The sequence below is a fragment of the Acinonyx jubatus genome, chromosome C1, assembly GCF_027475565.1.
Source record: "Acinonyx jubatus isolate Ajub_Pintada_27869175 chromosome C1, VMU_Ajub_asm_v1.0, whole genome shotgun sequence".
Taxonomy (NCBI): domain Eukaryota; kingdom Metazoa; phylum Chordata; class Mammalia; order Carnivora; family Felidae; genus Acinonyx; species Acinonyx jubatus.
Window position 1 is genome coordinate 126,134,263 of NC_069381.1, and position 21,631 is coordinate 126,155,893.

The window sequence follows — 21,631 nt, forward strand, 5'->3', positions numbered from 1 at the left end:
TCTTTCAGGGTAGAGAATATAATAATAATTCTATTTTGTTATGAGGATGAAGAAACTTGACATTTACTCACATTAATCCTTAGAAATATGGATATGAGAGCTGGGGAATGGGATGACACAAAAAATATGTTTACATATGTCTGTGTAGAGTTTCCAATGACTACTGAAGAAGATAGTGATTTAAAAGATCCCAAACCAACAAGGAAATCGTGAGAAAGAAGAGAAAGCAGCAGAGGTATGATACTTCCTAATTTTAAATTTTACTATAAAGCTATAGTGATCAAAACAGTATGGTACTGGCATAAAAGCAGACAAATAGACCAGTGGAGCAGAATCACAAGCCCAGAAATAAACCCAAGCATATACAGTCAACAAATATTTGACAAGGAAACCAAGAATACTCAGTGGAGAAAATATAGTCTTTTCACTAAGTGATGCTAATATAATTGGGTACCCATGTGTAAAAGATGAAGCTGGATCCATATCTTACACTACTCAAAAAAATCAAAATGGATTAAAGACTTAAAATGTAAGACCTGAAATGATGAAACTTGCAGAAGAAAACATAGGAATAAAGCTCCTTGACATGGGTCTTGGTAATGATTTTTTGGATATGACATCTAAAGCAAAGACAAGAACACAAAAATTGAACAAGTGGGACTGCATCAAATTAAAAAGCTTCTGCACAGCAAAGAAACCATCAATAAAGTGAAAAGACAACCTGTGGAATGAGAGAAAATATTTGCAAATCATGTATCTGATAAGGGTTGATATCTAGAATATATAAAGAACTTATATAACCCAATGGTGAGAAAACAAATAACCCAAATTAAAAAAAAATGGGCAAAATACTTAAAAAGGCATTTCTTCTAAGAAGATATACAAAAGGCCAACAGGTACATGAAAAGATGCTCAACATTACTAGTCATTAGGAAAATGCAAATTAAAACCACAATGTGATATCACCTCACACCTGTTAGAATGGCCATTATCAAAAAGACAAGAGATACATGCTAGTGTGGGTAAGGGGAAAGGGAGCCCTTATGCGCTGTTGGTGGGATTGAAAGTTGGTACAGCTACTATGAAAAATGGTATGGAGGATTCTCAAAAAATAAAAGAATAGAACTACCGTATGATCTAGCAATTCCACTTCTGGAAATATATCCAAAGAAAATGAAAATGCTAACTCAAAAAGATAACTGCGCCTCCATTATTTATGATAGCTAAGAAATAGAAACAACCTACCTGTCCATTGATGGATGAATGGATAAAGGAATTGCAGTGTGTGCGTGTGTGTGTGTGTGTGTGTGTGCGCGTGCGCATGTGTGCATATACAAGGGAATATTATTCTAATAAATGAGGAAACCCTACCATTTGTGACAACATAAATGGACCTAGAGGGTATTATGCTAAATGAGATAAGTCAGACAGAGAAAGACACCTACCATATGATGTTACTTATATGTGGGATCTAAAAACCAAAGAAAACAAAGCCCATAGAAAAAGAGATCAAGCTGTAGTTACCAGGGGCAGAGGGTTGGGGGAAGGGGAATTGGACGGAGGTGGTCAGAAGATATAAATTTCAAGTTATAAACAAGTCCTCGAGGTGTAATGTGCCATACAATGATGATAGCTGAGGCTGCTGTAGGGTATATAGGAAAGTTGTTAAGAGAGGAAATCCTAAGAGTTCACACAATGAGGAAAACACTTTTCCTTTTTTTTCCTTTCTTTTCTTTTTATTGTATCTATATGAGAAGATGTATGCTAGCTGAACCTGTTGTGTGATAATTTTACAACATGTGTAAATTAAACCATCATGCTGTATGTCTTAAACTTCTACAGTGAGGTGCATCAGTTATTTCCAAATAAGACTGGGAAAAACCCAGGCCTTTATATTTATGAGTTAGAACCCCTAGTTCTTTAACTTCTGGATATTACTTTTAAATCTGTGGTTGTTCAAATTGAGTTCTACCATCTTTTTGTGTAGTGTCATCAATGTGTTCAGACTTTCTCTAATTCTAAGAAACTCATTCTGAAGAATGAAAAACCCCAAATAACAATTCAGGAGCTTCTTTCATGTTGGAACTGTTCTTGAAAGAGATAGATGCTCAAAGAGTTAAACAGAGAATTTGTCTTCTGGCCATCTGGCTTATTAGGAGCTTCAGTGTTCTCTTCTGCTACGGAGCCCTCAAGTCCAGAATTTGATGGAAACCGGAGTGATCAGGAGCTGTAGAGTAGGCTTCGGGTTAGGTAAAGGGGGCAGTATGGAGGAGTTGGGGACAGGGATAGGTCTAGGCTATGTTTTGAAATTTAGAAGTGTATGTAGGTTGTAGTGATCATAACACATACACAGAGGATAAAATGATTTAAATTTCTTCATATTGAATACCAGACCAACAAGTAACAAAGCTCCAAAGAGGTGTTTTTTGTTTTGTTTTGTTTTGTTTTGTTTTAGAGAAAGAGCACAAGAGAGTGTAAGTGAGGATGGAGGGCCTGAGGGAGAGGGAGAGAGAGAATCTTAAGCAGGCTCCATGCCCAACATGGAGCCCTACGTGGTGCTTGACATGGGTCTCGGTCTCATGACTGTGAGATCACGACCTGAGCCAAAATCAAGAGTCAGACACTTAACTGAGCCACCCAGGCACTCCCAAAGAGGTTTCTTTGTGAAGAGCTTCAGCATTGTATATAATAACTAAGTCTATTTTTTAAATATAGAAAATCACTGGAATGTTTTGGAAATACCACATATGGAATGAATATATGTTATAATTTACTTTTAATCTAGTATCAACACATTATTAATTTATTCAACAATTTTTTCCTGAGTATATAACACACGCCAGGCTCTTGCAAAGCAGTGAACAAAATAGACAAGGTCCCTGCCCTCATGGGACTTATGGTTTAGACCTGCACTGATCAATAGATATGATAGTTACTAGACACGTGTGGCTAGTAATCATTAAAAGTATGTCTAGTTCAAGTTTAAATGTGCTGTAAGTGTAAAGTGCATACTGGATTTCAAACAGTATAAAAAAAGTTAAATACCTCAACTTTTTATGTTGATTACATGTTTAAATGATAGTAGTTTGGATATATTGGGGAAGTAAAATATATTAAATAAAAAAATACAGTCCTAAATAATACCAGGTGACCACTTAGTATTTGTGAACAAAAAGGAATCCGCTAAAGATTAGCAAGGCTATATAACCTACAGAAGGGGAGGCCCCTTTGAATAGCCCACCAAGTGCATAGAACATGCTGCACTGTTAGTTTGGCCGTTTCAGCCACTTATAGAAAAGTTGGTATAAATGGGGCATCAGATCATCAGGAAAACATTTCTGTAGCATTTTACAAGCCAGGACTCTAATATACTTTGATAGATTAAAATAATTCTTCCCACACTACAGGATTCCTCGAGGAGAATATTAGCTGACAGAAACACTGTGCTTCCCTGGTGTGCCATACACTATGCTTGGCCCAGGCAACTGTATGGCTGTACTCAAGAATTGGCCATCCTTAAGGAATATCCATGGAGTTTATGTGGAGGTAGGAGGAAAAAAAGGAAGGAAGCTTCAAAGATTACAAAAAATTCATCTGTGCAGTTTTATATATTGGTAGATTCGGCATGAGAAGGAAAAAATTGGGATCTCTGTCAACCTATTTATTTTTCATATGGGGTTCTCAATAGTATTTCTCATTTTGGGTCATATATGCTAGTCTCTAAAACTGGTTATTTATATTTCCTTTGATATAAAATCTTATTTTATATAGTATTTTCAAGTCAGTGGCTTATGAAACCTCTTCAAGATTCTTTAAGAACAACAAAAACAACAATACGCTCCCCTACAGCCTGGCAGTGTTGGCAGAATGGCTTATCCCTGGTTTACTGATTTGCGTAGAACTTGATCGCGTGCTCCAACTCTGTTTTGAGAACTTGTGATGCCCACAGTCTAAATAAAGTGAGACCCAAATCCTTATAATCTAAGGTAAACAGTTTTATCCTAGTGTGTGGCAGGAAATGTACACAGGGATAGAATTATCCATTGATTTGGCAACAAGTTTGGCAAGCGTAGATGTTTGGTAAATGCCTACAAGATAAAAGCATTCAAAATAGCAAAGTAGTCAATCAACCCTAAGAACTGAAAGCTAAGGGTTGCTCAAAATAGTATGAAATAATTTATGCTGTGAGGGCTCAAGAAGTGAGCATAGGATGATGGAAATTTGGTAGAGCATGCATGTGAGTATGTGTACACACACACACACACACACACACACGCACATACATTATATATGCACACCAAAGAAAATATACACATAAGAAAGTGATAGCAAATACAAGATGAAAAGTGACAGGGGAAAGAAGAGACAAACAATTCCCCTGGAAAAGGAAAGCATTTTCACTTGCTGGGACTATACATATGTTCAGAAATATCATTCAGTTGAAGCCAGCAAATGAGTTGCTTAGAAGGGATTAGAGGAAAAGCCTTCAGAAGGAAAGCATACTGCTCCAGAGGTTGAACAGTGACAAAGGTAAGAGAAACCTGTAAAACCCAGTCAGATTATGCATCCTGTTGGATCTAGAGAAACTTTATGAACAAGAGCAAAAACAAATGGGAGAGGAATGAAGCAGTGGGATGTAGTGAAATTGAATGCTGTGTATCATGTACCATCGGAAGTTCATTATGTAATATGTGCAAGCCCAAGTCTTTCCAATTCAGTCTTCACGATGTTGGTAATAAACTCTTGATTCCCTTCCCAGTTATCTCCTTATCTCTTGCTTTCCTTCCCATTCTACCTTCTGAAATTGGTAGAATTTACTCACTGTCTTCATCCTGCCTTCACTCTTCCAATCACTCAGCCTGGATTCTGCCTCCACTGCTCCAATTGAATAGGTTCTTGCCAAAGTTATGAATCGCTTCCCAGTTGTCAAATCCAATGGACATTTTCCAGTCTCCTTTTATTGTGATGATTAAAAGAAGAATCTTAGTATATTAGAGAAGCCAAGAATGGACTGGCAAAGTTCCCATGATCCTACCATTTTGATTCTCCATTTTAAAGCTGCCAAAATAAGTACTGAAGATTTAGACAAGCAAAATGGATAATTTTGGACTACATATAAACTGGAAAAGATTGAAGTGTATAACCCTTTGCCCAAAAAAGAATGGCTCCAAAATAAGTTGAAATTGGAATATCAGCCTTTGGAAATTGAGCAAGACATGGGTAAGTAAATGGCAATTTAATTAGGATTTATTAGTAGAAAATATAACAATCCTTATGGAAGATAACCCTGTTAACTTAACAAGGGGTGAGGGGAAATGTTGGTTAGCATACAGAAATGTCCCTATTTCTAGAAGATGTTGAAGTCGAAAGAGGAAGTTAAAAGGGGCAACATTTTAAGGAATGCATAAAGATGAGCATGTACTTGGACACATTTGCCCTTATGAGCACCAAACTTACTGACTGAGGAGTGAAGAGAGAATGAAAGATATGCTTGTAGAATATTCTGATTGACAGCATTACCATTGGAATTGTCTTTCAAAGAATACCTTAGTCCCCTATCTAATAATTGCTGGTGGGGGTAGGGTTTCCCAATTAAATTCTTAGATATCTATTTACATACTCTACGTTTATTTGATATTTACCTTTTCCTCATCTTTTTTTTTTTTTATTCAGAAACTATCACTTTGAGAATGCTTGAGAGAGTGGAGAGATTGGAGGGAATAAATGTTAGGTCAGTCCTTCTAAAAGAGAAGAGACACAATAATGCCACCATAATCATCAGGAGCAGACATTTATGAAACACCTGCCCTGGTCCTCTAAGTCAGCTGTAAGGTCAGTGAGAAATTCTGAGTGCTCAGATGCTCTGCAGGGAAATTTATCTAGAGAAAAAGAATGCATCAGCTCATTTTTTAAAAAAAGACTCATGCCATCAAGCCATCCCCAAAGTACCCTTTTAAATCCAACAAGTCAAGCAAAACTATGGTTAATGATATGCTTGTGTTTATCAGAGCTGGCATTATGGCACTAAGTAAAATTTACGATACATTAGAGTTTACATTAGAGTTTTACTTTTACGCCATGTGTACGCTTGAGTGTCCTGGATCTCATTGTATAATTTCTACATAATTATTATCCCATTTTGGGGACACTTATGTTAAATAGCTACTAGGATTTGTTGCAATTTTTATTTGTTATGTGACATGTTATTGAGTGGTGTGTGTGTGTTTGTGTGTGTATGTGTGTATTTTCTTTTAAATGCCAAGTCCTTGATCAGGAAAACAACCTCTAGTCCGAATTTCTAACACTTTTCCTTTGGGAAATATAATCCAATTTTATGACCTAGTTTCTCAGGACACATTAGAGCAGAAAGAAAAGTCTCTTCATTGGCATGTGGCATTAATATAAGTATTGTTATATTGTAGCTTAATTTATGTTCTGGCTTTTCTTTTCATATGAGTATTGTAATTACTTTAAGGTCCCAAACCTTGTATTGTATTTGGATTCTGCCTTTTATGTTGAGCACATTGCTGTGTATATAGTAGGAGCTAATTTAAGCATTTCTTAAGTGAATCATGTTAGCGTCAGGAAAAAATACTTGGAAACTCCATTGAACATAGGTTAATCTTGCTTTGATGATTTAGAGTTCCTTTAGGAACTTGGAGTATTCCCAGAAACAGTAAGAAAATCAATTACCACTGAATGGCACTATAAATTCTGTTTATTTAAGTTTTCTTGGGTTTTAGACATATAATAAATGGGATTTTGCTATAAATAGGAATAGATATGCATGCACACGGACCCACTCAGTCTCAGCAATCCTATGGAAGAATGCAAACAGACTGGCTATTGATGCAAATAGTGCTAATCCTATGGAGGGACAGATGCCAGACCTTCTGCAAAAGGTGTGTATTCAGAATACATGGATAGAAATTGTGGGAGAACAAAGGAGTCTGCTCTGAATCTGGGTGAAATGGAAAGGCCAGAGTTGATGGAGTAGATTGGCAAGGGCTGCAGACTCTGCTCAGCACAGATATGTTTTTTTGGTGTGTGTGTGTGTGTGTGTGTGCGCGTGCGCGTGCACACACACTTTCTCTTTTTCATTCTGCCTCCACCCTACCCCAGCTAAACTTGACTTCCTCTGTGCAGAGCGGGAAGATTCTAGTTTGCCCCAAGGCTCACCAGTCTCTCCTGTGTGACTTTGACTTGCTTTTCATTTTCACTATATGTAAAGGACTCCTTTTCTCCGATCTATTCCTTCAAATAGTGAGAATCACCTACCAAGTCTTCCCTAAAAGGTTCTCTTTCAAATACTCAATTTTTGCAGAAGTATTTAAACAAACATTTTAGATTCCTTATCCAAATGTGATCTATTTGGACCAGGGCCAAAGAGGTCCATTTTTTTCCACCTATAATTAAAGGAGAAATAATTAGAAGGAGGGTAGACATAGTGAAGATAAACACTGATGCCAGCCATGCATATAAAGGATGTGAAGGTGCATATAGAGTATGAGTAAAATGCTTCATGAAACGTGTGAGTATAAAAAGCAATCTTTTAAAATCACTGTATGATTTCATGTTATGGGATCTTAAATGTGCATGTGTAACAAAATTAATAACTTGAAATTTTTAAAAGTAGACATTCTTTGTTTATAAGTAGATATTGTCAAGTTAATATATATACCCAAAGGTGTGTATGTATTTGTGTGTATCCATTCAATTTGGTCCCCAATTATTTTGCATTTTATCGTTGATTAAAGGGAGTGTTTAGGTGCCCAGCTCCCTCTGGCTGGTCCACTATGGTCCTTCACCATGTCCCATGCCTGGTGGGCTCCCCAGGCAGCCCCTGCCTCCAACTCCAGCTCCTTGGCCTCCTACCAGACCACAGTTCTGTCTCCTTATTTTCCAGTAGCCCTGCCATGCCTTCCTGCTTCCTTGTACCTCTGCCCGTTCCCTCTCTCCCTTTTCTTCTAGTATATGCATTCTTACCACCATTGCCCTTTCATTCAAAATATACTCTGTTCTGTTGAAATGCAACATATACATTTAAAATGATCACCAAGCTATGCTAAATGGCACAATAAAAACCAATGGGCTTAAGGGAAAATGCAGTAGGGGCACAAAATTTAAAAAATCCTTAGCGACACATACACATACAAAATCACATTCTGATCAGACTGTTCCCTGATATATGAACTTCACAGTTTCAAAACACATGTCAGGAGAACTGAGTGTATGCTCTTGTAAACTTCTATGTATTCGTGTGATTTTCCATGATTGCTCATATTCTCCCATTAGACCAGACACCATAAAGGCAGGGCTGTGTTTGCCTCTGGTCATCTTTGTAGCTCCGCCATCTGGCACATTGTCTGCTTGGTGGTAAGCACATGACAAATGAATGAATCTTTCTGTGCAATTTCCCTTCATCTTCTGTTTTCTCAGGACTCTTATGTCTTCTAGATACCCTATGAGTGAAAGTTTATAGCTGATTATGGGCTTGGTGTTTGTTTGTTTTTTTATTATTTATCTAGAGAGCAAGGTCTTAGAATAATGTTCTTTGTTTATTACCCACATGATCCCTGTACCAGGCAAAACTAAGGTGGAAAAACAGAACTTAAGGTCAAGTTGTTCAATGGAAGGAACTTAAGATGGGTATTTATTCAGAAGGTATTTTTCAGAGCTAAAAAATAACTCACCTAGGTGTCTGTTGATGGATGATTGGGTAAAGAAATTGCATATATACATACATACACAATGGAATATTATTCAGTCTTACTACAAAGGAGATTCTGCCATTTGCAACATCATAGATTAACTGGAAGGTATTATGGTAAGTGGAATAAGCTAGATACAGAGAGAAAAAAATTGGCTGATCTCACCTTATATGTGGAATCGAAAAAAGTCAAATATATAGAAGCATAGAGTAGAATGGTGGTTACCAGTGGTGGAGGGTTTGAGGGAAGGGGAAGATGTTGGTCAAAGGTACAAAGTTGCTGTTATGTAGGGTGAATAACTCTAGAGATCTAATGTACAGAATGATGACTATAGTTAATACTGTACTGAATATTGGAAATTTGCTAAGGGCATAGATTTCAGGTGCTCATATCACACACAGTAACTGAGGAGAAGATATATTAACTGACTGGATTATAGTAATCATTTCACTGTATATGTATCTCAAATCAACATTGGTATGCCTTATATACATATAATTTTTATTTAAAAAGAAAAACCAAAGGAGATGGTGAGGTAATCCAGAGGTCGATTACAGCAGGAAGCTGCTGCCCACTGTAGGACTGGAGAGACCAATGAAGGAGGCAGTCTTACCAGAGGTGAAGGTCAGAGCTACCCAGAGGGACCTGGCACCACAAAGGAGTCACAGCCAGAGATGAAAATACTGCCCAAGCAGAGAGAGAAAGAGAAGAGGCTAACAAACAAACAAACAAACAAACAAACAAACAAAACCTAGTTCCTCCTGTCCTTGCATCCCAAATCTCAGGCCAGTGCCTCCCATTTTAAGAACTTTACCAGAAGCCAATTTGTGAGGAAGTGTGGGAGCATGGGTTGCCCAAAAGGAGCTACCTGCCCCACAGAACAGAGCAGGGGTAAGGAGAGTGCAATGTGGCAGAAGACTGGTGTGGCTCTACTGTTCCATTCCATCCTTTTCAAATTTTTTTAATGTTTTTATTTTTGGGGGGGCAGAGAGAGACAGAGCATGAGCAGGGGAGGGACAGAGAGTTAGGGAGACAAAGAATCTGAAGCAGGCTTCAGGCTCTGAGCCTTCAGCACAGAGCGCAGTGCGGGGCTCAAACTCACGGACTGTGAGATCATGACCTGAGCTGAAGTCAGCCGCTCAACTGACTGAGCCACCCAGGCGCCCCTCATTGCATCCTTTTCAACAAATCAAGTGACCAATGGTATCAGTGTTGCCTTATGGATCATTTTGTGACATTCTTCTTCGTCAGTTTGTAAGGAAAGGACACAAAGGACTTTAGAGTTTCTGTATGAGCCACTTACTGGTTAATGGAATATTTATAATTACAAGTGAAGTGTTTGTTGCATAGCTCTAGTTTACCAGAGGGGTGTAATCTATATCATGATGAAACTTATGTCCTAATAAGTCCTGATGCAAAATATTGAAAAATAAAAAAGGTGAAGTCTCTCTCTAGCTTCAGTCATAGGAACAATGCAGTGCTTTTCACCTTTGCCCTTATTTTCCTTGCAGTTTATAGGCAATATTGTCCTCCAGAAATTATATTTCCACCTGAATATTAAACTATCTTCCAGGGCAAAACAAAAGTAATCAAAACGGAACTTTTACAAATAATGATTTTAAGCTGACTATCCTGGAAACTCAGAACATTCTTTCTGTTTGGGTTGCATTTTTATTTGGGTCCTTCCTTGTATCATTTATCACAACAATGTTATATACTGCAGAGATGGCTAGGCACAGATTATTATTATTATTATTATTATTATTTTTGAAAGATATTAAAGGGCTCAGATTAGTGAAAAGACTATACAGTACTTACTTTGTAGATACCACTCTTTGTTTTTGTTTTTGTGAAATATGTGAAAGAAACTTTAAGTGCATGAATAAAATGCTTTTAAAATTGACTAATTCCTCCTTACAAGAAGGCAGTAGTAGTGAAATAAAAAATGCAATTGAATTTTAACAAATACATCTTAAATTTCAAAAAAATGTATTTCCCTCTATGTATTCTATAGTTGTATTTCAGAGCTAACATTTAGCTCTGAATTTCAAAGGCATTATATGCAAGATACGTTTTTTATTCTTAGTCTATAAAATTGTGGTCATGGTGAAATATTTGTTACCCTTTCCTCTGTTAGTAGCACTGCAAAGTGCAATTTACAAGGCAAGTCACACGACATCCACTGGTTCTGTAAACAGGGATAAATTATTGTACTGGTTACAGTATTTTAAGCCACATCCTTAAGAGTGCAAATAAGTAAATTTCTTCGTTGCAAGTTAACTTCATCGTATCTATTTTTTCCCTCATCCAATTCAAGATATTTCTCTAGCCTTTCTTCCCTCAATGGCACCTGTTGTGAGAGAGGTATGTAGCTCCTGGGGGTTTGCCATGGGCCAAGCTGCCATTCTCTGAGATGTAAACCCTGTGCTGGTCATTGGGCATTATCAGGCCTTCCTCATACTGGCCTCTACAGAATATTTCAGTTCCCATCTATGCTCCCTTCAGTTGATCCATCTTGCCCTCTGCACAGCATCCTCTATCACTGGGCGGGGCTTCTGGTCTGCTGTCTTGCCCTGTGTGTCACAACCTTGCCCCTTCTGGTGATGAGGGTAATCTTTGCCTGCTCCTCGTGTCATTCAATGAGCTTGGTGAGGTGGTCTAGCTTCTGTGCTAGCCCCTTGCTGCCATTACCACCTAGTGTTCTGGGCTATGGCAGCATGGAAACAGTCAGATGTCAGGGGGGGAAGGGGGAGGGGAGGGGTAGAGGGCCACTTACCATTTCCCAAGGCTCCAGAAGGAAACAGGACATGACTCTGGGTGAGGGGGTGTGATTGTTCTCCTCCTCCCCCCTTCATAGAAACCCAAATTATATTTAACTCTTCTGTTTCCCTTTAAATGTATTTGCTCTTTTCAAAACTGAGGGTTGCTGTGGGGAAGGTGGGTGGGGGATGGGTTAAATGGGTGATGGGCATTAAGGAGGGCACTTTCTGGGATGAGCACTGGGTGTCCTATGTAAGAGATAAATCACTGGATTCTACTCCTGAAGCCAAGGCTGACTTGAATTTAAATAAAAACAAAACAAAACATTTTTACAAGGCCATTTTTAAGCCTAAAAGTTAAGAATTTGAGGCTTTTGTTTCCTGATTTTCTTATACAGACATGCCCTTTAGGCAATGAACAATTCCGTAGAGGCCCTTATGGGAAAAGGCCTACAGTCCCAGTCAAGAAATTCAGTAAAGCTGGGGTGAGGGAGCCTCAGATAATACCCACTTCGCTTTCTTAAAGCATCTTGTGTAAATCCTGGGATCCTAATTCTTCCCCTGTAAAAGAGGGATTATAGGACCCACTTTATGTGGCTACTATGAAGATTCAATGTGATAGATTAGGTCGGCTGCCACACCCAGTGACTAGTCTTCCTCTTTGCCTCTTCCCCCATAGTTTAGAGACAGAGAAAAGTTTAACTGAGGTAGATACATAATAGCAAATAAAATCAGAAAGCGGACTCAAGGCTATAATTCAAAGTCTTACTCCTATAACTCTGGTGAGGCAAAGCCTCAAAAATGTCTTGTTACTATGGAAGCAGTACCTGTGTGTGGTAGAAAATTAGGCAACACCAACAGGCAAAAACAAGAAAAAAAAACAAGAAAGAAGTCACCATATTCCAGCATGCAGAGATTACTACTGTTCACACTTTCACACATTAGTGCATACTTACTTTCATCTCTCTAGTTTTCTGTGTGTGTGTGTGTAAATGTATATATTATATGTATGTGTATGTAAATTTATAACATAATTTTCATCTCATTTAGAGCCAAAGAATGTTCTCCTTTTCCCCGTTGTCCCCCAAACGGCTTTCACTGCTCGTTATCCCAATCAGCATCCAAAAGAGGACTGCACATTGCCATTGTGTGTTATGTCCCTTATGTCTTGTTTCCTTAAGAGCAGTGTATTTTTTACTATTATTGGCTTGTTGAGGAGACCTGTCCAGTTGTCCTGTGAAATGTCTCACCTTCTGGGTTTATCTCATTTCTTCTTCAAGGTGTGTAGTTTGTTCCTCTGCTTTTGGTTAACTGGACATTTTGTCTAAAATGTTTTTAGTTTTGTTTAACTTTGCTTCGTCATGGATGCTACACATCACATGATATCAGAATACAGAACCTTAGCGGTGCTAAATGAATGGCTGCGTTAGGATGGCAGCACTCTGACATCACTTTCATTGTGCAGTTAAATATTTCTCCTTCTGTCTACTAAGCAATATGTATGGGGTTATTTTGGCATCCTGTGAATGTCTAATTCCTCATCTAGCACTCACCTTACAGTTTTAATGCCAGTTATAATGAATAAAGGTTTTTGAATCAAAAGAAACGACCCAGTATGTTATAGAGATAGATATTGGCGTGGAAAATCTTCAAAAGGTGGCTGTATCAGCTTTTTGCTGTTTAACTTAGGAAGGAGGCCAGATCATAGTAGTCTTTGGCTAAGGTGTATCTTTTTGGCCAAGACACACAGGATTGCCAGAAATATAAAAAATAGAGCCTAAAATTCAGAAGAAAGCATAGGGTGATTTTAGCCAAGGATGATTTTGAGTTTGTGCTTGGGATGAGTGTAAGGGGAGGGTGAAAGTTTAGAAATGATGGAATTCATAATCCAGTGTTATCCAAAAATTTTAAGGCACGTTAAAAATGAAATCTAAGATACTTCAAAAATTGAAATTGGATGACACTTTTCTTCAAGGAAAGTCTCGAGTTGGAATACTTTTTCCTTTAAATCAGTATGGTATTTTTTGATGAATACTAGGATTTTATGAGCTCTGACAATTTCTTCACAAGCCCTCTCTTTTCTGCTCTCCAGATGTAAATTATTCTTTTCTGTTTGCCAGGAGTAAATTACCCTGTGTTCTGGCACACTGGCTACTTCTAATGCTGCTGGGAGGATTAGATAGTATTGGATTCTTAAAGAGCTTCAAGAGATGGCTTTTAGGGGCAGGCTGCTTTGGAAAATGTGCCCGGAGTGTATAAGTTTGGAAGAGGAACCTACTTTATTGGTCTGTTTGTCCCCTTGGATGACATGATTCAAAGTCCCTTGAAGGCTTAGAGCAGAATTTGAAGTTTTCCTTAGGAAACATAAATATTGGTAGTTTTAAGAGGTATGGGTAGATTATATTGTTGTATTATTACCTTCTTATTGATTGTATTATTAGAAACATATTGCTCTCCCTTGCTCAGATGCCTTCCTGGACTTAGCTTGGCTATGTGACATGCCTTGGCCAATGAAATGTGAGAGTAAATTATACGTGCTGTTTTCCAAGCAGAAGTTTTAGGTATCGTTGTGTGGTTCCACCAATACTCTTTTCTTCCTCTGCCCTGAGACTGGCATGCCCCAGGTAGCATCTGCTCTTACATCGGGGCTCTTAGAGCTGTGACAAATAGATAGCATATTGAGAAAGGAACCTTGTTTGTGGTTGGGAACCAGTAACATTTTGGTTTGTTTGTAATTGAAACATAGCTTAACCTAAACTGACGGCTACAGAGAGATGTGAGATGGGTGAATATAATAGAGGGCTGTACTGATACCAACTAGAGGGTATGGATGGGAATTTTAGTAAGTGATCCTTTGCATAGCTGTCTTGATGGCATCTGGATTTTCCTTTTAGCTCTGTAATTCAATAAAGTAAGCCGCCAAACTAGAATGGGGTTAAAGTGCCCATGGGGAGATACCTAAAGCTACTAAAGTCACGCCTCACACCACAAATCACAACTGTTTGCAAGAATAAGAAAGAACTTTCTCTGATTGGAGCATTATTCTTCTTTGAGGTTAGCGCTAGTGATTTGTTGGAACAATTAACTGAAAGTGAGCTGGAACTTTTTAATTATTTTTCTTTCAGATATGCTATTTGAGATACTTATTTGAATTGCAGTGTCACATTGTGAAATAACACAATCTGTTGCTTTTATAGTCACACAAATTAATTTTCAACTGAAGTATAAATGTCAACTGATGTATGTCCTACTCAGCTTAGGAAAAGGATTCCTTTATATTTGATTTTTTTTAGGAGAAAACATGCTCAGAATAAAGTGTGAGAGCTATGAATTGAGAGGAAAAACCATTCTCTCTTCAATGGAAATTAATTTCTCAGAACTAAAGCAGGATAAATACTCCTGCTGAAGTGTGTGCCTTAATTACAAACCTCAAGGATCTTAAGTTTTATGGCTCAGTTTAAACATCCAAACCTGTGCAGCATGCCTTAAGTTAGCCACGTTACCTACTGGGTGGTTATAAATCATTATTTTGCATAAGGAGAGTTGCAGAAAAATTAAGAATTAGAGACATATCAGTTTTAACCTCACTTGACTGAATGAAATTGGTGTTCAAAAGGATTTCTTCTCAGCAGATCATTTTGCTATGTATTGGAAATTTCCAGATCTAGGTAATTCAGGGAATCAAAAAACAGAGATGAGGGTCTATAAATCACAATTGAAATTTAGCCTTCAGATTAACTTCTTAGTATGCAGCTCATAGGAGGTATGTATTTATTAAATGAAATGACCTCTAGATTTGCATATTCAGGACAAAATTAGGTTCTTGGAGGTGTAAGAATATTTAAAACCAGTAGTTAAAGGTATATTATTGCCAAGATTTAATAATTAAAATTATAACAATTTGGTTTTTAAAGTTTTTATAGTTTTTAAAATTGCTTCCAGGCCATTTCCTTCTATACTTCAGTCCTTAGCAAGAAGTGATCCTTTTAACATAAAAAAATGTGCATACACCTTTCCCAATCCTAAAGAATTGATAATCGCTACTTAATGTTAATTTGGATTACTCAGTTCAGTTCAGGTCACGAAACACCTCCTGAGGGTTGGTCACTGTGCTGAACTGGTAATACAGAGGTGAAGAGATTTGCTCCCTACCCTCAAGAGGTTTACAATCTAAGAAAGAAAATAGACACCAAAACAGAAACAATGCATAACTTGATATATGGTATAATAGGAATATTATAGAAGAGAGAGTAATTTTATTATGAGGAAATAGGGAAAGATGGACAAAGAATTGTGAAAATGTGTTATTTTCAAAGCTAACTTTTAAAAAAAATTTATTTTGAGAGAGAGAGAGTGAGAGAGAGAGAGAGAGAGCATGGGGGAGGGGCAGAGAGAGAGAGCGAGAGAAAGAGAGAGAATCCCAAGCAGGCTCTACACTGTCTGTGCAGAGCCTTATGCTGGGCTTGATCTCACAAACCCTGAGATCATGACCTGAGCTTAAACCAAGAATCAGATGCTTAAGTGGCTGAGACACCCAGGTGCCCCTAAGCTGAATTCTGAATCTAAGGAGCAGCAAAGTTAATATGGACATTATAAAAACTTTGTCTAGGGAATAGTTTAGAGAATAAAGAATATATAACTATTTTATTCCTAGTTCTTACAGTATGTGGCTTCGTATGAGCAAAGGATCACTTAGTTTCAAGTGACAGAAAGAATGGAGCCCTGTGCAGACCTATCCTATGCTCTCTTATTTCCAAACCTGTCTAGAGATCTTTCATTGCCTTGGGAAGGGACAAGGCTTCCCTTCCCTCAGGGCCTACCAAATTCTTAGTTCAAGGTTGTTTCCAATCTAACTCTCTGCCGCCCCCCAATGCCCAAGAATCTTTGTGTGTGTGTGTGTGTGTGTGTGTGTGTGTGTGTGTGTGTATGTGTATTGGTGTATTGAAACTCAACTCCTTCCTCACCTCACTTTTATTTATTTATTTAAAAATTAAACAAAAAATATTTTTGAGAGACAGAGACAGAGCAGGAACAGGGGAGGGGCAGAGGGAGAGAGGGAAACACAGAATCTGAAGCAGGCTCCAGGCTCTAAGCTGTCAGCCCAGAGCCCAATGTGGGGTTTGAACTCATGAAGCATGAGATCACGACCTGAGCCAAAGTCAGATGCTTAACCGAATGAGCCACCCAGGCGCCGTGCTCACCTCACTTTTGATGAATTATGTTTACCCACAGGTAATAAAGTCCATTGATTAGAGGGAGGAAAGCATAGATAATATAAGAAAATGTGAAGGACAGTAAAGCCTATTTGATATCTCAAGATAGTAAAATAATATCTGGTTACTTTTATTGAACTAGATATTGTTACAATATCCAGATTTCAATTCAGTAACAAATCATATTTGTTCATGAAAGTTAAAATAAAATTCTTCCTTCTTTATGAAGCTTTTGTCAATAATTTGTCACAGTTATCTCCACTTCTATTCCAAATTTCTAAACACTTACAATTTCTGTATGTAATAGAGCTGTCAATTCTGAATTGCCTTGTATCTCATCTCCTATTGTCTGTGTTAAAACATTTTCTCCCTAAAAAGATGAAAGTCCTTAGACATTCCAAGGACTATAATTTACACTATCTCCTCTGTGGTGGTTGTAAAAATGCTACGTAGAACTTCTAGGTTCCCCTTGCATAATGCATCTGTCTAAATCCAGATTTATCCATACATCTTTCAAATAAAGAATACAGATCAATAAACAGAGAAAATAAAACCAGAGTGTAACTAAGAGACCTTGGACACTACAAACTGCACATTACCTCAAGTTAAAAAGAAACACCCAAGTCTGGCAGAGGAAAATCAGAAGAGAGGAGAAGGACACAGGAAGGTTGATGGAAACATGGAAAATATTCACTAGCAGAAGGGCAAATACCACTTAGAATGGAGACTTTAGGAGGTGGTCTAAGATTTGGCAGGTCAGAGTGTTGGCTGGTGGGGAATTAAAAGGAAATATTTGAAAATTTATGGGAACAGAGATGGCTTTTCCAGGGAGACAGTGCTTCTAGTGGATGAGTGGGTGACTTGACATGGGGAGCATTCACTGGAGGCCTGGTAGTGATGTGAAAGAAGAAAGGAAAAGGGCACCTGGGTGGCTCAGTCGGTTAAGCGTCTAACTCTTGGTTTTGGCTCAGGTCATGATCTCATGGTTCTTAGGATGGAGCCTCACAGCATGGAGCCTGCTTGGGGTTCTCTCTCTTCCTCTCTCTCAACCCCTCCCCCACTCTCTCCCCACCCCCCAAAATAAATAAACTTCAAAAATATAGAAGACAGGGAGAAATTAAAGGTCCTGAGAAACAAAATCACAAAATCAGAAGATCTGGTAACTCCTAGGCATCTATCACCCCCCCAAAAACTATACCTCTTCATGTCGATAGACTGTGATTTTAGACAAAGAAACCTGGTAAGGTCATAGTTATACAGCCATCTCCACAAGCAAGTTGTTTTATTTTAATTGCACCAAAACAGGTTTATTCCTGGGGCACCTGGGTGGCTCAGTCGGTTGGGCATCAGACTTCAGCTCAGGTCATAATCTCGCTGTATGTGGGTTTGAGCCCTGCGTCGGGCTCTGTGCTGACAGCTCAGAGCCTGGAGCCTGCTTCGGATTCTGTGTCTCCCTCTCTCTCTTTCCCAATGCCATTTGAGCGCTCTCTCTCTCTGTCTCAAAAATAAATAAACATTAAAAAGTTAAAAAAAAGACAGATTTATTCTTTTTTCTTTTTAAAAATATAACAACTTTCTTGATGTGCAATTCATATACCATACAATTCATCCATTTCAAATGGGCTATTCATTGGTTTTTCGTATATTCAGAGTTGTGTGACCATTATCACAGTAAATTTTCGGATATTTTCATTACCCTAAAGAGAGTCCCATTCCCATTAACAGTCAACTCCCCAGTTTCTTTTCAAGTCCTCCCTCCTCTGTACCAACCCTGGACAACCCTAGTTTGTGTTTTTTCTCTATAGGTTTTCCTATACTGGAAATTTCATATAAATAGAATCAAAAAGTATGTGATCTTTTGTGACTGGTATCTTTCACTTAGCGTAATGTTTTTGAGGCTCATCCATGTTTGTCAACATCCATCAGTACTCTTTTCCTTTTATTGGCTAGTAATATTTCCTTGGATGAATGCTATGAACATTCCTCTACAAGTCTTTGTGTGGACCTGTTTGAATTTCTCTTGGTTATACCTAGGAGTGGTGTTGTGGGACTATAGGGTAACTGTATGTTTAATGTTTTGAATTGCTAGAATGTTTTTCAAAGCACTAGTTTGCATTCCCATTGGCAGTGCATGAGGTTTTTAATTTTCTGGATTCTTGCTGATGTTTGTTCGTGCCTTTTGATCTTGGTGGGTACGAGGTGGTATCTCATACTTTGGACTTTCATTTTTCTGATGGCTAATGGTGATGAATGTCACAATCAAGGGTTAAGAATACTTCCATTATCTCTCAAAAATTCTCCCATGAGGAACCCTAAGTGTATATTACTAAGTGAAAGAAGCCAGGCCGTAAAGGCTACAGATAGTATAATTCCAACTCTGACATTCTGGGAAAGGAAAAATCATGGAGATGGTAAAAAAATCATTGGTTGGGAGGGTAGAGAGATGAATAAGCAGAACACAGAGGATTTTGGGGGAAGTTAAATTACTGTGTATAGTACTATAATGGTGATACATCCCATCATACATTTGTCAAAGCCAATAAGGTGTACAACACCAAGGGTGAACTCTATTAAATTCTGGACTTTGAGTGATAATGACATGTCACTATAGGTTCATCCACTGTAACAAATGTATCCCTGTGCTGTGGGATGTTGATAATAGGGAGCCTGTGTACATGTAGAGGGAGGGAGTACCTGGGAAAAATCTCTGTACTTTCCTCTCAAATTGGCCTCAAACCTAAAATTACTTGAAAAAAGAAAATTTATTAAAAAAATCTTCCTTTGTGTTAAGTTTCAGTGAATCCCCTTTCCAAACCCAAGAAACCATTGATCTTTTTCTATTTTTATAGTTATACTGCCTTTCGTAGAAATTTTATATAAATGGAATCATGCAAACATACTCTTTTGTGTTAGGTTTCTTTCTCTTAACCAGGATGTTTTTAAATCTTTCATGTTGTGGCATGCATCAGTAGTTAATGCCTTTTTATTGCTGAGTAGTATTCTACCTCAGTGATATATCACATTTTAATTATTATTATTATTATTTTTTTTACCATGTTAAAGCCTTTTGAATTATTTCAGCTTTTGGCTATTATGAATACTGTGACTAGGAACGTTGGGTACAAGTATTTTTGTGTGTGCATATGTTCTCATTTCTTTAAATTAATAAATAAAAGTGGAATTCTTGTGCTATATGGTAGTGTATGTTTAACTTTTAAGAAACTGCTTAACACTTTACCAAAGTAGCAATACTTTGTAATTATCACTAATGTATGAGTTTTCCAGTTTCTCCAGCTTCTTGTCAACACTTGACAATGTCCATCATTTGGACTTTATAGCCATTCTTTTGAGTGTGTGATGATACCTCATTTGGTTTTTATTTATATTTTTCTGATGACTAATGATGTTGAACATTTTCCCATGTGTTTTTTTTTTTCCCACATGCTTATTCTTTTTTGTGAATCATTTGACAAAATCTTTGGCCTACTGAAAAAATTGAGTTGTTCCATTCTAATTATTCACCTACAGTGATTCTATGTAATCTGGATAGGAGCCCTTTATTTTGTGTATATGTTTCACAATTTTTCGTTGTGTATAGTTTATCTTTTCTTTTGCCTAGTAGCGTCTTTTGAAGAGAAAATGATTTAATTTTGAGTCAGCACAAAAATTTTTTAAATTATTCATGCTCCACTGACTGACATTTGAGTATTAAACCAATCTTGCATTTCTGGAATAAAACCACTTGATCATGTTATATCATTTGTTTTATGTACTGCTGCATTTAATTTGATAAATTTTTGTTTGAGATTTTTGTATCTATGTTCATGAGGGATAAAAGTTCTACAATTTCTTTTCTTGGAATACCCTTCCTGAGTTTCAGTATCAGGATTATTCTAGCCTCATAAAATAAATTGGAAAGAATTTCCACTTTATTTATTCTATACAGAAGTATGTTTGAGTTTGGTATTGTTTCTTTCTTATTTGTTTGAATGCGTTTATCAGTAAAGCCTTGTGGGCTTTTGTGGAAAGATTTTTAATAATGGATTCAAGTTTTCATTTATGTTTCTATGCATTTTGGTAATTGGTAATTTTTAGGTGAATTTGTCCCTTTCATCTAGGTTGACAAATTCTATGTATCTTTTTGTCTGTACTGAGTCCCCCTCATTAATTCCTGATATATGTGTCTGTCTTATCTTTTTTCTTTTCTTTTCTTTTCTTTTCTTTTCTTTTCTTTGCTTTGCTTTGCTTTGCTTTGCTTTGCTTTGCTTTGCTTTTTCTTTTTCTTTTTCTTTTTACCTTGATCAGTTTGATTAAGTGTATATCAGTTTTACAGATCTTTTAAAAGAAGCTGCTTTTTGCCTGTATTGAATTCTGTACATCTGCTTTATCTTTAGTTAATTTTTGTCTTACTTTCTTATTTCCTTTATTATACTTTGCTCACTTTAGCTTTTTGTGGTTTTTTTTTTGAGACATAAGCTAATTAATTGATTTTCCATTTTTCTACATTTCTAATACTATATGCAGGTAGCTAAAATTTCCCTGTAAGAACTGTTTTAGCTGCATTGCATAAGTTTTGGTAAGTTATATTTCATTTTCATTCACTTGAAAATACTTTATAATTTCTACCTTTTTCTGTTTAGAAGTGTACTACTCAGTTTTCAAACGGTTGATGGATTTTTCTAGCTATCTTTCTTCTTTTGTACCTAAATTAATTCCCATGGGATCAGAGTCTATATAATTCATTCCCTTTGGATTTGTTGAGTTTTGCTTTATGACCCAATGTATGATCTACTTTGGAAATGTTATTTGTGTACTTCAGAAGGATGTATATTCTGCCAGTTATTGGAAATTGTCCTCTATACTTTTCATTGGATCAGTTTAGTTCATTTTGTTGTTCATAGCTCCTGTAATAATACCCTTACCAATTTTTTGTCTGCCATTCTTTCAA

General features: G+C 37.2%; 1 protein-coding gene across 10 annotated transcripts in view; it reads left to right on the plus strand.

The window, feature by feature from the left end:
• The window catches only part of THSD7B (thrombospondin type 1 domain containing 7B), a 1,235,876-nt gene that overhangs the window by 394,076 nt on the left and 820,169 nt on the right, over window positions 1–21,631 (plus strand). The gene's annotated exons all lie outside the window — the stretch shown is intronic.